At 43.2% G+C, this 17,911-nt stretch overlaps 2 long non-coding RNA genes across 2 annotated transcripts in view; one reads left to right on the forward strand and one right to left on the reverse strand.

Moving 5' to 3' along the window:
- LOC115292266 overlaps positions 1-5,625 on the forward strand; it is a 14,455-nt gene extending 8,830 nt beyond the window's left edge. Inside the window, exons 2-3 of the long non-coding RNA XR_003908888.1 lie at positions 4,955-5,059; positions 5,391-5,625. This is a non-coding gene — a long non-coding RNA (uncharacterized LOC115292266). The remainder of the gene's footprint in view (positions 1-4,954; positions 5,060-5,390) is intronic.
- LOC115292268 overlaps positions 1-17,911 on the reverse strand; it is a 54,303-nt gene that overhangs the window by 2,739 nt on the left and 33,653 nt on the right. The gene's annotated exons all lie outside the window — the stretch shown is intronic.

Below are 17,911 nucleotides of genomic sequence, written 5' to 3' on the forward strand. Positions count from 1 at the left end.
TGTCCATCACCTGATGAGTGGATCAAGAAGATGTGGTATATATACACAATGGAGTACTACATGGCAAGGAGAAAGAATGAAATATGGCCATTTGTAGGAAAGTGGATGGACCTTGAGGGTGTCATGCTAAGCGAAATAAGTCAGGCAGAGGACAGAAACCATATGTTTGCACACATAGGTCTAACAGGAGAACAGGAGAAACCTAATGGAGGACCAGGGGGAGGGGAAGAGGGAAAGAGAGTTGGGGAGAGAGAGGGATGCAAAACTTGAGAGACTACTGAATGCTGAAAATGAACTGAGGGTTGGAGGGGAAGGGGGAGGGGGAAAAGAAGTGGTGGTGATGGAGGAGGGCACTTATGGGGAAGAGCACTGGGTGTTGTATGGAAACCAATTTGACAATAAACTATTTTAAAAAAAAGAATAATATATATAAAATGCCTGTTATAGCAAATGGCTGGCATCTCATGGATATGACCTGTTGTAACTAAATGCTCAGTGTTATGGTTTGAACTGTGTTCCCCCCCAAAATGGAGTCTTAACACCCAGTACCTGTGAATATGACCTTATTTGGAAATGGGGTCTTTGTAGATGATGAGGTTAAGAAGAGGTCACTTAGGATAAAAAATTTGGACACACAGAGAGACATAGGGAGCCTGCCATGTGAACAGGAAATTGGGGTGATGCTAAAGATGGACAGCGAACCACCGTCTACAATAGAGGCATGGAACAGATCACAGCCCCAGAAGGTGGCAAACCTGCTGACACGTTAATTTTGGACTTTTGGCTCCAGAACTGTAAGAGAATAGTTTTCTGGTATTTTGTGCCACCCAGTTTGTGGTACTTTGTTATGGCAGCTCCAGGAAACTAGTGGTTCGGTACGTGTGACTTGTATCTGTGTCTACTTCCCTTGTGTCTCTGGGCTCACGCAGATGTGCTGGGTGCCCTGCATGTGTGGATCCCACAGCCTGCTTGTAGACACAGTCGGTTAAACCCACACTAGACTGAAGGGGGAGCCAAGAGAGGCTTTTCAGGTACCTACTAACCCGTTGTGCTCCCCTGGACTAACTTCCCACTGCTCTTGATGTCTTCAAAACCCATCCAAAAGAAGGTGCTGGTGAATAAACTGGCCCTCTCAAGTGAGTTGGTCACACTTCAAAGGTGAAATCTCTACTATGTTGGTGCCTGATTGGAAAAACTTTTAGGTCAAGTATCCCAGACCCTCACAAACCCATCTGCATGTTCGGCAGACTATATGCATTGTTTTCTGCATGCAGACATTCATGTTGTCAGAGATCAGGTGACACTTTCCAGCAGAGAAGGCTGTTTAAGCAGCCCAGGTAAGCATCTCAGGCCTTTTGGGAAATCAGGATGGCCTCAGAGAGCACTTGGAAATGGAGAGGTGAGAGAACTTTGCAAGCCCAAGGGATTCATTGTTAAAGCTTGGAAGACAATTAGAATTGGACTGAGCTCCCCAGCAGCAAGAAGGGGCCCTGCCCAGCACTGCTCTTCAGGAATTCTAGAAGCAAAATTCCCTCAGGCTGATTTTCAGGAAGGGAAAGGAAATCCTCAAAAGAAAGATCATCACGGCTATTTTGAACAGGGTGGAGATGAACATGCGCCCTGCTTCTGTTACCTATTTGGGTGTAGGCCACCTGTGTAAATTATCTACTGGTGTTTAACAAATTGTCCCAAATTTAGCACCTTAAAATAACACATACTTATTATCTTACACAGTTTCTGGGGCTTCAGGAGTTTGGGATCAACTTGCTGGCATGGCTCTGGATCAGGGTCTTTTATAAAGTTGTGGTCAAGTGGTCTGCTGGGGTTGTGGTCATTTGATGGCTTGAGTGGGGCTGGAGGATCTGTTTCCAAGATGGCACATCACAAGCAGCTGGGGGAGGAGACCTCAGTTTCTAGCTCACTGTTGTCCAAAGACCTCAGCTCCTTGCCATGAATGTAGCATGACCAACCATCCTGGTTTGCTCAGGACTGAGGGGGTTCTCAGGATGAGACTCTCAGTCTAAAACCAGAAAAGTCCTGGCAACCTGATGACAAATTATCTCACCTTATGGAGATTTCTTTCCCTGGGACTGGTCACAACATGAAGGGTGATCTGAGAGAGTGACTAAGACAGAAACAACAAGATCTTTTATCATCTAATTTTGGAAGTAACATACCACATATCACTTCTGTATTCTGTTTGTCACACAGAGCAGTCCTGGTATGATATGCAAAGGGACTATACAAAGGTGTGAACATCAGGGGTCGGGGATCATTGGAGACATCTTGGAAACTAGCTGCTACATTATTCCCAAAGTCAGTGGTTTAAAGCAATCACCATGTTAGTGCCTCTCTTGAGTGGGTAGGTTAACAGGGCTCAGGTGGATGGTTCTCCTGTCCCACAGACTATTGGCTGGAGCTGAAGTCATCTGGGGCTTAGTTGGGCTAGAATTCCAAATGACTCAATTCACACGGCTGGCAGTTGGTGCTGACTATTCGCTAGGGTTTCAGCTGAGACTGCCAACAGGAGAGTCCTCGTTCTCCCCCATATGGCTTGGGCAAGGTTCTAAGAGGGAGCATCCCAAGAACAAGCAAGTAAGAGGGAGGAACTGGAAGCTACCAGTTCTCCTAAGCCTTGAGATCAGAAATCCTCAAACATGCTGTATTCTCTTGGCCAAAGGACTCACAGAAACAGCCTAGACTTAAGCGGAACTAAATACTCCTTTAAAATATATTTTTTAATCCTTAATGTTTATTTTTGAGAAAGAGACAGAGTGTGAGCAGTGAAAAGCAGAGAAAGAGGGAGATACAGAATCCGAAACAGGCTCCAGGCTCTGAGCTGTCAGCATAGAGCCCGACACAGGGCTTGAACTCACGAACTGAAAGATCATAACCTGAGCCGAAGTCGAATGCTTAATTGACTGAGCCACCCAGGGGCCCCTACTTTTTTTTTTTTTTTTAAGTAATCTCTATGCCCAATGTGGGGCTTGAACTCATGACTCTGAGTTTAAGAGTTGCATGTTCTACAGACTGAGCCAGCCAATGTCCCAAAACACTACTTCTTGATGTGAGAAACAGCATATGTTTATAGGGAGAGGAGGAATTATTAGGGGCCATCATACTCCCTAAAGATTGTATTTTTGGGTTTCTCGCTGGGGAATGTACAAAATCCCCAGAGGTGGAGAGGTGTGCCAAGCACTGTCAATTTCCTTGATCTATAATGTTGGCTTTACTTTTCAAAATGTTTTTTTTAATTAACAAAATTACACAAGTAATTGTGCAATGATGTTAATTAATAAAAAATTAGAATATACAGATAAGCACGAGAAAATATTCCCTGTATTTCCAACACCTAAGCACAATACTGCATCATTTTAGTACATTGCATCCTAGAATTCTATGCAAAAAGCATTTATTTTACAAAAATGGAACTAGTCTGTACCTGTTTTAGAACCTGCCATTTTCACTTAAAACTACATTGGGAATATCTTTCTGTGACAGTTATTACACAGCTGCATCAGTTTAAGCATGGTTGAGTATTTCATTGTATATCTACCAATCAAGATTCCTTTTTTTCAAGTTGATTTATTTATGGGGGGGTGAGGCAGAGAGAGAGAGGGAGAGAGAATCTCAGGCACTGACAGTGTGGAGCCTGATGTGGGACTCGAACCCACAAACTGTGAGATCATGACCTGAGCGGAAATTGTATGCTTAACTGACTGAGACACCGGGGTGTCAGCCCCCCCCTCCAGCCCCCCAATCAAGATTCTTGATTGCAACAACAGCAACCAAGTCTGGCTAACTGAATCAGCAAAAGAGGAATTTTTTGTAAGGGTAGACGATAGCCCACAGAATCTATATTAGCTTCGTGTTTTCTTTGCTACTGTAGGACATGCTCGTATAGTCTGTGGTCAGGAATTCTAACGAGATACAGCAGGGGTGAAGTCACAATGTCTGGGGCCTCAGCTGGGAAAATTCAACGTAGGAGTGAGATGAAAAGCTGGTATAGGGCGACGGTAATGGAATCATCTGGAAGCTGCTTCATTTAGTTTTGGAGATTTGGCTGGGATGACTGAATCCTGGGCTGAGTTAGAACTTTTGTCCCGAGGGCCTGTAGGTGGCCTCTCTCTATCGGCCTCCTCACAGCGCGGCAGTCTGTGGCGGTCTGACTCTTACAGGTGGCTTCAGGAGCCAGTGGCCTAGTAAGCAGGGAGAAGGCTGTGTGGCCTTTCATGACCTCGCCTTGGGAGTTACTTTCACTATAGTCCCTTGATCTAAGTGCTCACAATCCTGCCCTGATTTGAGAGGAAGGGACATAGACTCTCCTTGTCACTGGAAGGAATGTGACCATATTCTAAAGTCACCATAACTAGGATAAGCTTAGCTGCTATTAAAAAAAAAAAAAAGCCCAATGTAGAGAGGCCTTAATGAATAAAAGTTTATATCTCTCATATACAACAGTTCCGGACTGAGATGTCTAGGTCAGCAAGGCAGCTCTGTTCCACCAGACACTTACCTATATGTCACTGGAATCTAGGCTCTACTGCCAACATCGCAGTCTTGAAAATCACTAACTGTCCCCGTGCCTTTGTGGGCAAAGCCTTAGGCAGGAGGATCTCACTGGCCACACTCAGCTCACAAGCTTATACGTTATCTATACATTGCCTTTCAGGAAGCATGTGTAGGCCTATCTGGCTCCCTTCTGCCCCTGTACTGAACAGCAGGAGTGTTTGTTCCTGTCTTAGAGTCTCCCCCTCAGAGGGAGGATGGTCAGGTCCTAGATGCCCTAAGAGGAAAAGCCACCCAGTAGACTGTAAATGTGTCATATCTCATCCCCTCCTGACAGACATTTAGTTTGATAGCATGTTATTGTAGCATGTTACTTACACGGTTGCAAGGAACATTTTTCTACAAATATCTTTGAATACTTTTAAGATTTTTTCCCCTCTTTTAGATATATTCCAAGGAGTCATGTCAGTTTCTGATCTCTGCATCAGACTGGCAGGATCCCATCAAAGAGAGCAACTCCCTCTTTTCTTCAAATGACAGATGGCAAATGGTGAGTCTGTATAAGCCTGGGAGGAAAAGGTGGAGAGAGATCCAGCGTGCACTATCCAGGGAGTCCCAGGGTTAGGTGTTGGTGTGTGTCCATGACCATAACTCAGTCTTGTTTTTGGAGCACTGTGTGGAGAGCTTCATATATATCATCTCAATCTTCACATCAGTCTGATGAGAAAGGCGTTATCTTCATGTGGTAGATGGAGAAGTTTAGGTTCTAAGAGATTCTGTAATTTGTCCAAGGCCTTAGAACTAGGGTTTAATCCCAATCAGGGCTTTGAACCACTTCCTCCCTCTTGGAACATCTGATCTTAGGATACTCCTTCTTGTAGGCCAGCTGCTGAGTTGTGGGAAGCCCACACCACATGAAGAGGCCCAGCTACGCTCCCGGCTGACAGCCAGCTCAGCGCCTAGCCATGTGGGTGCACCAGCTTGGATTGTTCAGCCCATTTGAGCCCCCAGATGCCTGTAGCCTCAACAGGCAACAGATGGAGCATAATTGCTCAGTTGAGCTTAGTCAATCCAAAGACCAGTGAGAACTAATAAAATGGTTGTTGTGTTACTTCACTACGTTTCAGCAAGATTTGTTACATAGCAATAGATAACCCAAACAGGTAGGGAGTTACTCATTCTTGGAGGAGTCCCACAAAGACTGAAGAGGGGTTTTCTGTGCTGGGGGTGTAACTGGAGTAGGGGGCTTTTGATGATCCTTGATGAGCTCATTGAATTGGTGTGGGTCTGTATATAACAGTTTTCCTCGCCCCAGCTGGGGAAAACCTCACTGAGTCACAAGGCTGGGAGGAGTAACTATGTGTGAATGAGTTAACAGAAATCTGGGCAAGATTCCCAAAGTAAATAATGTTGATTCTCAGCACAAGGAAGGCATTGCTTAACGCTGCTGAAACTTGCATAAATAGTCATTGCTTTATGACTGATCTGCTATATTCTCAAATTTCAAAAAAATAACCATAATAACCATAATAACCATCATTAAAAAAATAACAGCACTTGGAAATGCTTAAACACTGTGCACAGTTTCTGAGGGGCATAAGAGGGTCCTTATCCTTTGGAACTTCAGAGTCCTGTGGGAAAGAGGTGGTGCCTATGTGACCTTTGGGGAGCGCAGTTGGCACTTGGATCTCAAAGCAAAACCCAGTGCCTCTCTCTCACTTAAAGACCAGAGGAGGAAGCTCACCACAGTTCAGCAAGATAGTAGCTCTTTGGCCTGATTGACTTAGGCATCTACCCTCGGCTCCCTCACCTCTCAGCCCTTTCCAGGATAGTGGTTCTCAAATTTGGGGACATCGAAATATATCTGGGATTATGTTAAAAATATGCAAACACTAGAGTTCTTCTGAAAAAGATTCCCATTCTATAAGTCTGGGTGGGAATCCCAGAATTTTCATTCTCACGAGAACCAGATGATTCTTGCACAGATGGGCCCCATACACATCTGGCAGAGCGCTGCAACCTCGGAGCTTCGATGGAAGCAGAGAATGGGGATGGGGCGAGTCCTCTCTGAGCCAAACCTCCAAGGACCTGGATGGATCTGGGAAGCAGGTCAAGATGGGATCTTTGGATTCGAAGCCAGGAAGAATCCAACAAACCAATCTGGAGCTACAGTTTTCACTCCGTTCTTCTTAGAGCCCTAGGGCTTTTTAGAGGTGCTGTCAGCTCCACCCCAACAGTTTCTTTTTAATCTAAAGATTTCATTAGAAGTAGGTTTGTTTTTTTTTTAATGTTTGTTTATTTTTGAGACAGAGACAGAGCTTGAGTGGGTGAGGGGCAGAGAGAGAGGGTGATACAAAATTTGAAGTTGGCTCCAGGTTTTGCGCTGTCAGCACAGAGCCCCATGCTGGGCTTGAACTCGAAAACCGAACCGTGTGATCATGACCTGAGGCAAAGTCAGACACTTAACTGAGGAGCCACCCAGGCATGCCCCTCCTTTAAAAAAAATTGTTTTTAATTTTTTTTTTGAGACAGAGACAGAGCAGGAGTGGGGGAGGGGCAGAGAGAGAGGGAAACACAGAATCTGAAGCAGGCTCCAGGCTCTGAGCCATCAGCACAGAGCCTGAGGCGGGGCTTGAACTCACAAACCAAACTGTGAGGTCATGACCTGAGCTGAAGTCGGACCCTTAACCAACCGAGCCCCCCAGGCGCCCCAGAAGAAATAATTTATTACTAAATGCCCTCCCTGTTTAAACGAGTTCCCATGTTGGTGAGGTTGAAGAGCAAACAGAACCTTCACACACTGGTGGTGGGAATGGAAAATAGCGCAGCTACTGTGGAAAATAGTTCGGGGTTCCTTCAACACTCACACATACAATCATCATGTGTCTCTGTCTGCTTGAGCTTCTATAACAAAACACCGTAGACTGGGGGGCTTAAATAGCAGACATTTATGTCTCACTGTTCTAGAGGCTGGGAATCTGATCAGGGCTAGGTTCTTGGTGAGGACCCTCTATCTGGCTTGCACTTGGCTGCAAGTGCAGGGATCCTCACCTGGGGGTTTGGAAGGAGCTCTGATCTCTTCCTCTTTTTGTAAGGCGCTAATCCCATGATGGGGGCCTCACTCTCATGACCTCACCTAAACCTATATACCTCCCACAGGCCCCACCTCCATATACCATCACAGTACTGGGGCTTAGGTCTTCTTCTGGGAGGACACAAATATTTGGTCCATCACATCACATGATCTAGCAGTTCTACTCCTGGATATATATACCCTAAAGAATTCAAAACAGATTCCCAAACAGGTTCTTGTACACAACCATGCAAACGTTTGATTATTCATGAAAGCCACAAGGTGGAAACAACTCAAATGTCCATCAACTGATGAGTAGATAAAGAGTAGGACATCTCTACAGTGGAATATTATTTAGCCTTAAAAAGAAATGAAGTGCCGATAAATGTTCCAACCTCGTGAACACTGACTGCTCAGCAAAAGAAGCCAGTCATGAAAGGCCATGTGATTGTATCATTCCATTTATATGAAATGTCCAGAACAGGCAAGTCTGCAGGGGTGGAAAGAAGCTGAGTGGTTGGCAGGGGCTGGGGGGAGGGGAGGAATGGGGAGTGACCTCTTAACGGGTACAGGCTTCTTTTTGGGATGATGAAGATGCCTTGTGACTAGACAGTGGTGACATTTGCACAGCACAGGGAATGCACCAAATGTCAGCAACGACAAATGTTATGTTACATGAATTTTATTGCAAGAAGGAAAAAAAAATCTCAATCAACAGATTTAGAACAGCCCTGTTGGATTTTTGGGTCGTTTTTTTTTTTTTTGCTGACAAGGAGGCTGAGGTCAGAAAACGGGAATGATCTGGTGAGATCACCCAGCCTGTCGGGGCACAGCCACGCCACAGGTGACCTTTAACCTGCCACAGCAGGGTGCTTCTCTTCTCAGCCCACTTGCTCCGATGCCCTGAAGATTCAAGGGCATGCAAAGGCCTGAGACGCGCGCGCTGCCCCCGCCTCCCACGCAGAGGTCCGCGTTGCGCACCTGCAGAGCTCAGCCGGCCTTGCTTCTGGCTACTTCCAGTGCCTGCTCCGTGCGAGTGTGTTGGTGAAAGACAAACCCATTTCCAGCTTCATACTTGAGCACATCTTCTCAAAGGCTTCACCCACAGCTGCTGCCTTCTGCCTGGGTTGATAAGGGTCGGGTGGATGGATTCCTTACATTGCAGGCATTGCTCAGTGTCCCAGACTCCAGCTGAGCAGTCTGGAGGAGCTGCTGGTGGAGGTCCTGGGGCTGGCTAGGATTAATCCCAGCCCTATTCATGTGTGTGCAGTTGGCTCTCCTCGCTGGCTGCAGGACCACATGCATCTGTCACATGGCAAGTGCTTAATGAAGAGTCGCTGGTGCTAGTGTTCCTGTCTTGGGGTCACCCTGGGACCATCTTTTTCATTTTAGTTCAGGGTTCAGGAAAAGCCCCCGAGAATAAGACTCAAGGCAAGATTGGACGTGAAGTGAGAGTCATTTCATCTGGTCGCTGAGATGGAATTATTCACCATTCTGGAAGTGGCAACAGAAGGTGGTGAATTATTTGCATTCATTTCATTACATGTGAATGTTGGAGGTCAGGTCTTCTGAAACAATGCCTCCAGCCCCTTCCCTACTGTCTCAAAAAAATTACTAAGTCTTTTGGTTTGTCCCAGATCCTGACCCTTCCTCATATCTCTTAGTTGTGGCCTCCAAACTTACGGAGTTTTAAGAAGGTGCATTAGCTTACGAAGGGACAATCGCAGAACTCGAGAAAGTGAGCTCTCTGGAAATTTACTGAACACAGCAGTTGAAAAACCTGGCCGAGAAGGGAAACGTTGCCTTCCCACTTTCATCCAGGACCTGCTTCAGGATGGGAATGGGGAGGGCGGATTTCCTCAGGCCTGGCAAGGTGACTCTCTTCTCTCAGCCACTGAGGATTATCTAACACCCCGAATTTGCACTCTGAGATTGGCTTCATGCAGCAGGGATGAATGGGGACACTAAGGAAGACTGCGGAGCAGCGGTGGCTGCAGTTTCTAAATTGTCGTTTGGGACAAAGTGGCAAAGGAGAAAATCTTTGCAATGCTCTGGTTTAGAGTGAGTATTCAGAACTCATGGCTGAGGGCGACCTTAGTGGTTCTTTGTGGTTTGTGCCCTGTGGGGACAGATGCCTCGTTTCTTGATGCAGATTTTGTCCAGCTTGGAAAGGTCTCCCAGGACAGGGAAGTTGAGGAAGTGGTGCAATCTCCATTCCTCATTGGAGCTTTCAAAGTATACAACCCTGCTCAATGCTCTGAGAAGTCCTGCAGGAGAGGAACTGGCTTTAGTGTTTTTGACCCTGTGTTTCCTAAAGTTATTTGACCTCAGAAGTCATTTTCTCTCTTCATAACTCTTATTTATACTCTGTGAAAGCCAAGTTACCAAAAACCCACTTGGGAAAAGCTACGCCGGTGTCCAGGGTTCTTGCCCTAATGCCCCATGGTGAGCAGCGATGGGGACATTCTGGCAGGACGCATGATGTGGAATCCTGCTGTGATAATCCAGGAAATAAAATTATGTATTGAGCCTGTCGGACCCCTTCCCATACTGAGATTTCATGATTCTCTCTGCAACAGCCACAAAACCACTGCCATGCACTATGTCATCCATGTAATCCTCATCAACTCTATTACCCTTGTTTTGCCAAAGAGGAAATTGAGAGCCAGGGAAGTTATGTGAGGAGGTTACTCAGCCTTGTCAGTGGCAGAGCTCAGATTGAAGCTGAGGCTGGTGGGACTCCACACTGGCATTCTCTCCTCACACACCGATGGTGGGAATAGAAAATGGTGCAGCTGCTGTGGAAAATAGTTCGGCACTTAATAAGTGCACTATGGAATTACCATGCCTTAGTCTTCTCTGGCTGGTATACGTAAATACCACAGACAGGGAGGCTTAACCAATGGTATTTACTTCTCACATTTCTGGAGGCGGGGATGTCTAAGATCAGGGCTGGGTTCTGGGTGAGGGCCCTCTTCCTGGCTTGCAGATGGCCGCCTCTCACTGCGTCCTGATCTGTCTCATGCCACCCGTTGCATTTTTGAGGCACTATTTCCAGAGTGTCTGATTCCCACCAGAAACTGTCTTGAACACTGGAGAAGTCAGTCACCTAAGGGGATTTTTTTTTTCTCCTCCAGGGATTTTATTTCTCCTGCATTTGAAATATAGCTCTGATATTTACCGGTTGTGTGACTTTGCTAGGTCTCAGTTTTCTCATCTGTAAAATAGGATAATAATCTCATTTGCCTCCCTGTGACCTTTTCTTCTTTTACTTCTTCCTTCCCTCCTTTCCTCTTCCTTCTCCCTTAATTTCTTTCTCCCTCATTTTGTTTTCCTGTCCTTCCATAACCCCTAAGCTCTGGTGTTAATTTCCCCTGGAAGAGCCTTGAAACCCCACAGTGGATCCTCCCGAAAGTGGCTTGAGAGGTACTGATGGTTTGTCAATAACAGACCAGGAGAGAAGCGGCTGCTGATTAATTCCATGCCAGCCAGTGCATTCTGTGCTCTGCATCTAGAATAGGGCAGTTTCCAAGGTGACTGCGACTAGTGTGTGAGGACAAGGTGAGGGCCTGGAGTTAGGAGCTGCCAAACTCGTGAAGCACACAGGCTTCCTCTGAGCCACTCGTGGCCTGCTGCTCGCCAACCAATTTAGCAACCGACTTGCGGCAAAGTATTCCCACAATGTTAAGTGATCAGTGCATCTATAAATAGGATTGTAAGAACAATGTGGATAGATGGTAATATATGGGTTCAGTCTCAGAGTGACTAAACCTTGAGTTGTTTTGACCTCAGAGAGCCATCAAAAATCTGCTACAAGGAACAATTCTGCAGTCATCTGTGGCAGATGTTTTGTTCCTGCTCAACATGTCCTTGTGTGTGTAATTTACTAACACAATAATAACATGCTGCCTGGTACTTTGCAATTTACAAAGTGCTGTCACACACTGTTCGTGTGATCCTTGCGAGACAGGCATTATTACTGAGGTTCAGGGAAGACAAGTAACTGGTCCCCAGGACATACCTATTGTGGGGTGAGTGGGGCTGGGGAGAGGCAGGGAATGGGGAAGCTGGTGGGGACAGTAGAGTTCATATTCAGATAAGGACTGTGTAGCTTCCAAACCGATCTCTTCTTATTCTGCTAAATGTTATTTCCTGTCTTAAAAGAGTTAGAACAATCATTTCTTCTCATGTCCTCAGAGGGGCCAGCATGTCGGGATCAAGACCCCAATTTCTTCTTTAATTACTTTCGAAAAAACATTTTATTTATTTATTTTCTCAAGTAATCTCTACCCCCAACACAGGACTCAAACCAGTTACCCCAAGATTAAAAGCCACATGCTTTACTGACTGAACCAGCCAGGCCCCTCTTCTTTGGCTACTTGAATTAAAAGTAGGCTTGTCAGACTTAGCAAATAAAAATACAGAATGCCTCCTTAAATTTTAATTTTAGATAAAAAATAATTTTTCAGGGTAAGTATGTCTCATGGTGTATTTCATTTGGCAACCCTAAAAGTACTTGTTATTAAAATTTTTTCCTTTAAAATATGTGAATTACTTATTATAGGAAATTTCGACAAATCATATAAGCAAAAGCAAGAAAATAGAAATGACCCCTAATTTTACCATTGGGTAATATTAATAATTCAATATTAACTTAATATTTTGATACATCTACCATGCATGTACCTTTTTTCCCATGCATGTATTTATATGCATAAATTCATTTTTTTAAAAATAGAAAATGAGATTTCCTGAATATACTACTTCAGATTTGTTCTTTTTCCACTTAGTAATATACCATGAACGTCTTTCCAACCCTTACGTATTCTGTAATATTCAAATGACTGCAAGGTCATCAATTGGATAGTACTCTGCCTTTAGCTCCCCTCCCCTCCCCCCAGGCAAACCCTTAGGTTGTTGAATGTTTCATTATTACAGACTCGCCATGAACAATCTTGGCTAAATCTCCCTGCACATCCCTGGGATAAATTTCTGGCAGTAGCATTTCTAGGTCAAAGGATATGCAAACTTTTAAGGTTTTGTTACATATTATCAAGTTGTCCTTCAGGACACCAGTGCCAATTTACATTCTCACAACCAGTATCCCAAAGTGGTATTCCATGCATATTGCCAACTGTGGGGATTATCATTAGAAACAAACAAGAAAAAGAATCACTTTGATTCTGAGACCACCCTGACTCCATAGTCACAATCAGCACATTCTAAGCCACTCTTAATGGTCTTATTTCTTTCTACTGAGTCTTCAGTTCTAAAATAGGGAAGAAATTAGATTAGGGATAAAAATTACTACAACTGTTTAAACACATGCCCATATCAGATATCAGCATTAATGCTGCCTTTCTTTATCCTGAGTTTGGACAAAGCTTCAGAATCATAAATTGTCCTAGTTTTGCAGGAGGCCATTACTAATCTTAAACAATTGCTTCTCAGGAAAAATTTTCCTTTATGGAAGAACTCAGTCAATAAATGGAGAAAGAATGATCAAATTAGAATGCTATTGATCATCAGTGGCTATTTATATCAGGTGCCCCATGGAAGAACACAATGTCACATTAAAGTAGTAGAACCTGCATTTGATCAAGCTTCAATATCCCACTACCAATTTATAGGTAGTTAAACTACTTTATGAATGTGTAATCAGTGAAATCCAGACTGTGGGAAATTCTATAGGTCAAATGGACTCTTTTCTTTAGGGAAAAAAATAAATAAATGATAAAATAAAATAATGGAAGGAAACCTATAGAATAAAAGATATCTAAAAGAGATGTCAATCAATCACAGTGTTTTGATCTTATTTGGATTCTTATTTTTAAAAAAACTATCAAGGGGCACCTGGGTGGCTTAATCAGTTAAGCATCTTGCTTTGACTCAGGTCATGATCTCACAGTTCATGGGTTCGAGCCCTGCCTCGGGTTCTGTGCTGACAGCTAGCTCAGAGCCTGGAGCCTGCTTCAGATTCTGTCTCCCCCTCTCTCTGACCCTTCCCTGCTCATACTGTCTCTTTCTCTCAAAAAAATAAATAAAACATTTTAAAAAATGAAAATAAAAAAGAAATGTATTGGAAAGAATGTACTTTATAACATTTATGAGGCAATTAGAAATTTGAACACTAGATATTTAATTACACTCAGGAATATTATTAATTATTTCTATGTGATAATAGTATGACAGCTGTATTTTTAAAATGAGTTCTCATCTTGGGGAGGAGGGGCCAGGATGGAAGAGCAGCATGGAAGTACTCTGCTTCTCTCATCCCTGAAACGCAGCTAGATCAGCACCAAACCATTTGCACATTTAGAAAATTGATCTGAGGATTAACACAATTGGCATAATGTGAGCCACAGAACTTAGCAGGAATTCACTCCAAAAGAAAGAACAGGAAGAAATGACAGCCAGGGACTTAACACAGATATAAGCATTATGTCTGAACTAGAATTTAGAATCATGGTAATAGGAATACTAGTTGGGGTTGAAAAAAGCATAGCATCCCTTTCTGTGAAGGTAAAAGAAGTAAAATCCAGTCAGGATGAAATTAAAAAGGCTATAACTGAGATGCAATCTTGAGTGGATGCCATGGTGGCAAGGATGGATAAAGCAGAGCAGGGAATCAGTGATGTATAAGACAAAATTATGGAGACTAATGAAGCAGAAAAAGACAGAAACTAAGGAGGCAAAAGAACACGATGTAAGAATTAGAGAACTCAGTGACTAATTAAAAAGGAATAACATCCGAACCATAAAGAGTCCCAGAAGATGAAGAAAGAGAAAAAGGGGTTGGTTTATATGAGCAAATGATAGCAGAAAACTTCCCTAACGTGGGGAAACACACAGACATGAAAATCCAAGAAGCAAAGAGAACTCCCACTAGATTCAACAAGAGTTCTCTTCTTGGGGTGCCTGGGTGGCTCAGTCAGTTAAGCATCTGAGTCTTGGTTTTGGCTCAGGTCATGATCTCACAGTTTGTAGAGCCGAGCCTTGGTTAGGTCTCTGCACTGACAGTGTGGAGCCTGCTTGGGATTCTCTCTCTCTCTCTCTCTCTCTCTCTGTCTCTTCCCCTCCCCCACTCATACTTTTTCAAAATAAACATTAAAAAAAACCCTCACTGTTTAAACAAAATAAAAAAGAGTCCTCATATTTTAGAGCAGTGGTCCTCAGTTTTGAGCTTCTTCTCTCTAGGACACTTGGCACTATCTGGGGACATTTTTGGTTGTCACAGCTGAGGAGAAGGGGTGTTAATAGCTTCTAGTGGGTACAGGCCATGGATGCCGCACAGGACAGCTCCTCACAACAAAGACTTATTTGGCCTCAATGTTAACAGTGCTAAGATTGAGAGGTCCTGTTTTAGAGCTACATACTGAAATATTAATGAACAAAATGGCACGATGGGTATGCTTCAAAATAATGTGTGATAGAGGAAATGAATGAAGATCTGGACGCATAGGCCAGGTCATTGGTTGGGGTTGGATGTGGGTTATGGGGGGTCAGTATATCCTACCTCCCTTAGATAAGTTTGAAATTCCCTGTCATAAAAAGTTTTTAAAAACCTTCCCATAGGGTGAATTGCCATCTCTGGGGTCCTACTCTAAGAACCCTCTTTAACATTCTCTGGTGACTTTGAACATTTTCTAACCTCATTCACATGGAAGTTGTGAAATAGTTTATTTTTGGTGTCCTATCTTTGCCTTCCCTACTACCGGAGGAGAAGCGTGTAGTCAACGCTTTTTCCAACCAATCCCTTATCTGCAAAACAGGGACATGAATGAATCTTGCTTATTCCCTGGAGCTGCTATGAAGCTCAGGATTCCATATTGGCTAACATTACCAAATTGTGATATTTTCCTCCCCTTAAGTACAGTCTTTAATTTTGAACTAAAGTCTGCATTTCAGTGCAATGTTAGCCTCATTGAATTAGTTGGGAAGTAATCTCTCTTGTTCAATTTTCCAAAAGAATTTATAAAATTGATATTATTTCTTCCTCACATGTTTGGTAGAATTCCCTGTATAGTCATCTGGACCTGGAATTTTCTTGATGGAAAAGTTTTAAACTATAAATTAAGTTCTTTAATAGATTTTTAGGTTATCTCTTTGTTCTTCAGTGAGTTTGGTAGTTTGTATCTTTCAAAGAATTCATCCATTTCATCTCAATTTTCAAATTTATGGCATAAAGTTGTTCAGAAATTTACCTTAATGTCTTTAAATATTTGAAATTTTTGTTTATTTATTTTGAGAGAGGAAGAGACAGAGACAGAGACAGACATATGAATAGGGGAGGGGCAGAGAGAAAGGAGGGAGAGAGAGAATCCTAAGCAGGCGCTGCACCACGAGCACAGAGCCTAGTGTGGGGCTCAAACTCATAAAACTGTCAGATCATGACCTGAGCCAAGATCGAGAGTGGGATGCTTCAGTGCCAAAGTTACCTGGGTGCCCCCATCGTTTTCATCTTTGTAGACTCTATAGTGATATTTCCTCTCACTTCCTACATTGGTAATTTGCGTCTGAATTAAAGACTTTTAGGAGGCAAAAATCAACAGGAAGACAGAATTCCTTTGTTCACATGAGAAAATCTATTTAAGTTTTGAAGTCTTTGCTTTTGCACATTTTAATAGAATTGTTTTTAGTGCTGAATTCATGCAGCAGGAGGCTTATGGGGAGCAGAAGGGAGACAGATGAAAATCTGATTTGTAACCAGACTCTGTCATTATGAAAGGAGAAAATGGGGAGGGTAGGTCGTCTGGAGTCTTTTTTTTTTGCATTCTGGGTTAGCTTCAAAGAACCGGGTAGTTTTGGTCGGGCCATTGACTCCTACATTCTGGATCTTTTCCAAACCATTCAGTTAGCCACCTTATTATTATAGTAGCATGTGATCCTAAATGATGTCACCATGCTTGTTTACTCCCAAGCCCTGGAGATTTTGACAACATGGGCCAGCTCAGATAATATTCTAGGTCTACTTTTTCCAGGAAGCATTTGAGATAAGTTTGAAATAGGGGGGAAATCATGGGTTTTGGGGTGAGGCAGATCAAAATTCAACATTTGGCTTTGCCATTCATGAGCTGTGTACCCAGGGCAAATTCTGAAAATTCTCTGAACTCTTGCTTTCCTCCTGTACAAAATGGGGATGAGACCTAATTTATAGTGTTCCTGGTAAACTTAAATGAGATAATAGATGTATTTAGCACATTTTTGCAACTCTGAATGGATATCAGACTGTGGTCCTTAGATTGATAGCATCAACATCACTTGGAAACTTACCAGAAGTATGAATTCTTGAGTTCTGTCCCCGATCTAAATCGGAAACTCTGGGGGACAGGGTAGCAATCTATGTTTTAACAAGCTTTCCCAGGGACTTCTGATGACTGGACTAGCACCTTCTTTGGTAGATGGTAGAATCTCAAGAAATATTAATTTTCTCCCATTCTTTATACTTTCTTGATAACCATTCTTCCAGCTTATTCTTGGCTCTCATACTAATTAAATTCTTCAAGAGTCAAGACAGTCTTTCTCTGTGTCTCATCTTCTTTTTTTCCTTTCTCTTTCCGACGTTCCTGGTGAGTGTTAGCATTCAGCTGGAGCCCAGAGAAAATTAACTCTATTTCCATGTGCTCAATAAGGACAGAAATGCCCTTGGCTTTACTTATTTATGTGACTTATATAGCACCTTGGCTCAATTGTGTGTCTGGAAAATAAAGTGTTCAGTGTATGTTGGGAGTGAATATCAATCTAGCTCGGACACCAGGGATGTTGGGAGTGCAATGTCTTCCCATCGGTGTCAGCCGGGCGCCACTTCAACCCCAATAAACAGAAAAGCCAGAGCAATGTCATAGACCATTTGATCTTGATTAAAGAAGAGATGTAATAAAACCTCATCAATTCACAGGAAGTGGAATGAGAGAGGAGGAAAGGCCAATAAATAAATGAAAGACTTCAGTTATATAGAACATGTTTTTGTTTAAGAAAAATGCAATTTTATTTGCATAGAATTTTTGGTTGACGAAAGCACCTAAAGCTGAGGCCAGTTAAGGTAGCCTGCAGGACTGTCGTGAGAAATGAGCAGTATCACTCCAGGCACGTTCTAAGCGTGGTGACCTTACCATTCCCTAAGTGCTCAATAAACAAATAATATTATTAAATTATTACCAGTGGTAATAGTAGGTGGTGAGTGAATATTTATTGGATAAACGGCTAACTGAATGAGTGGTTAAATTAATAAACTATCAACTCATTTGATTGTCTACTTTTTCCTTGGTTCAAAAGCAAGCTTCCAGGAAAATTATCCAATCAGTAGCTAGTGAGTCCCGCCCCCCCCCC

The sequence above is a fragment of the Suricata suricatta genome, chromosome 5, assembly GCF_006229205.1.
Source record: "Suricata suricatta isolate VVHF042 chromosome 5, meerkat_22Aug2017_6uvM2_HiC, whole genome shotgun sequence".
In the NCBI taxonomy this organism is placed as follows: Eukaryota; Metazoa; Chordata; class Mammalia; order Carnivora; family Herpestidae; genus Suricata; species Suricata suricatta.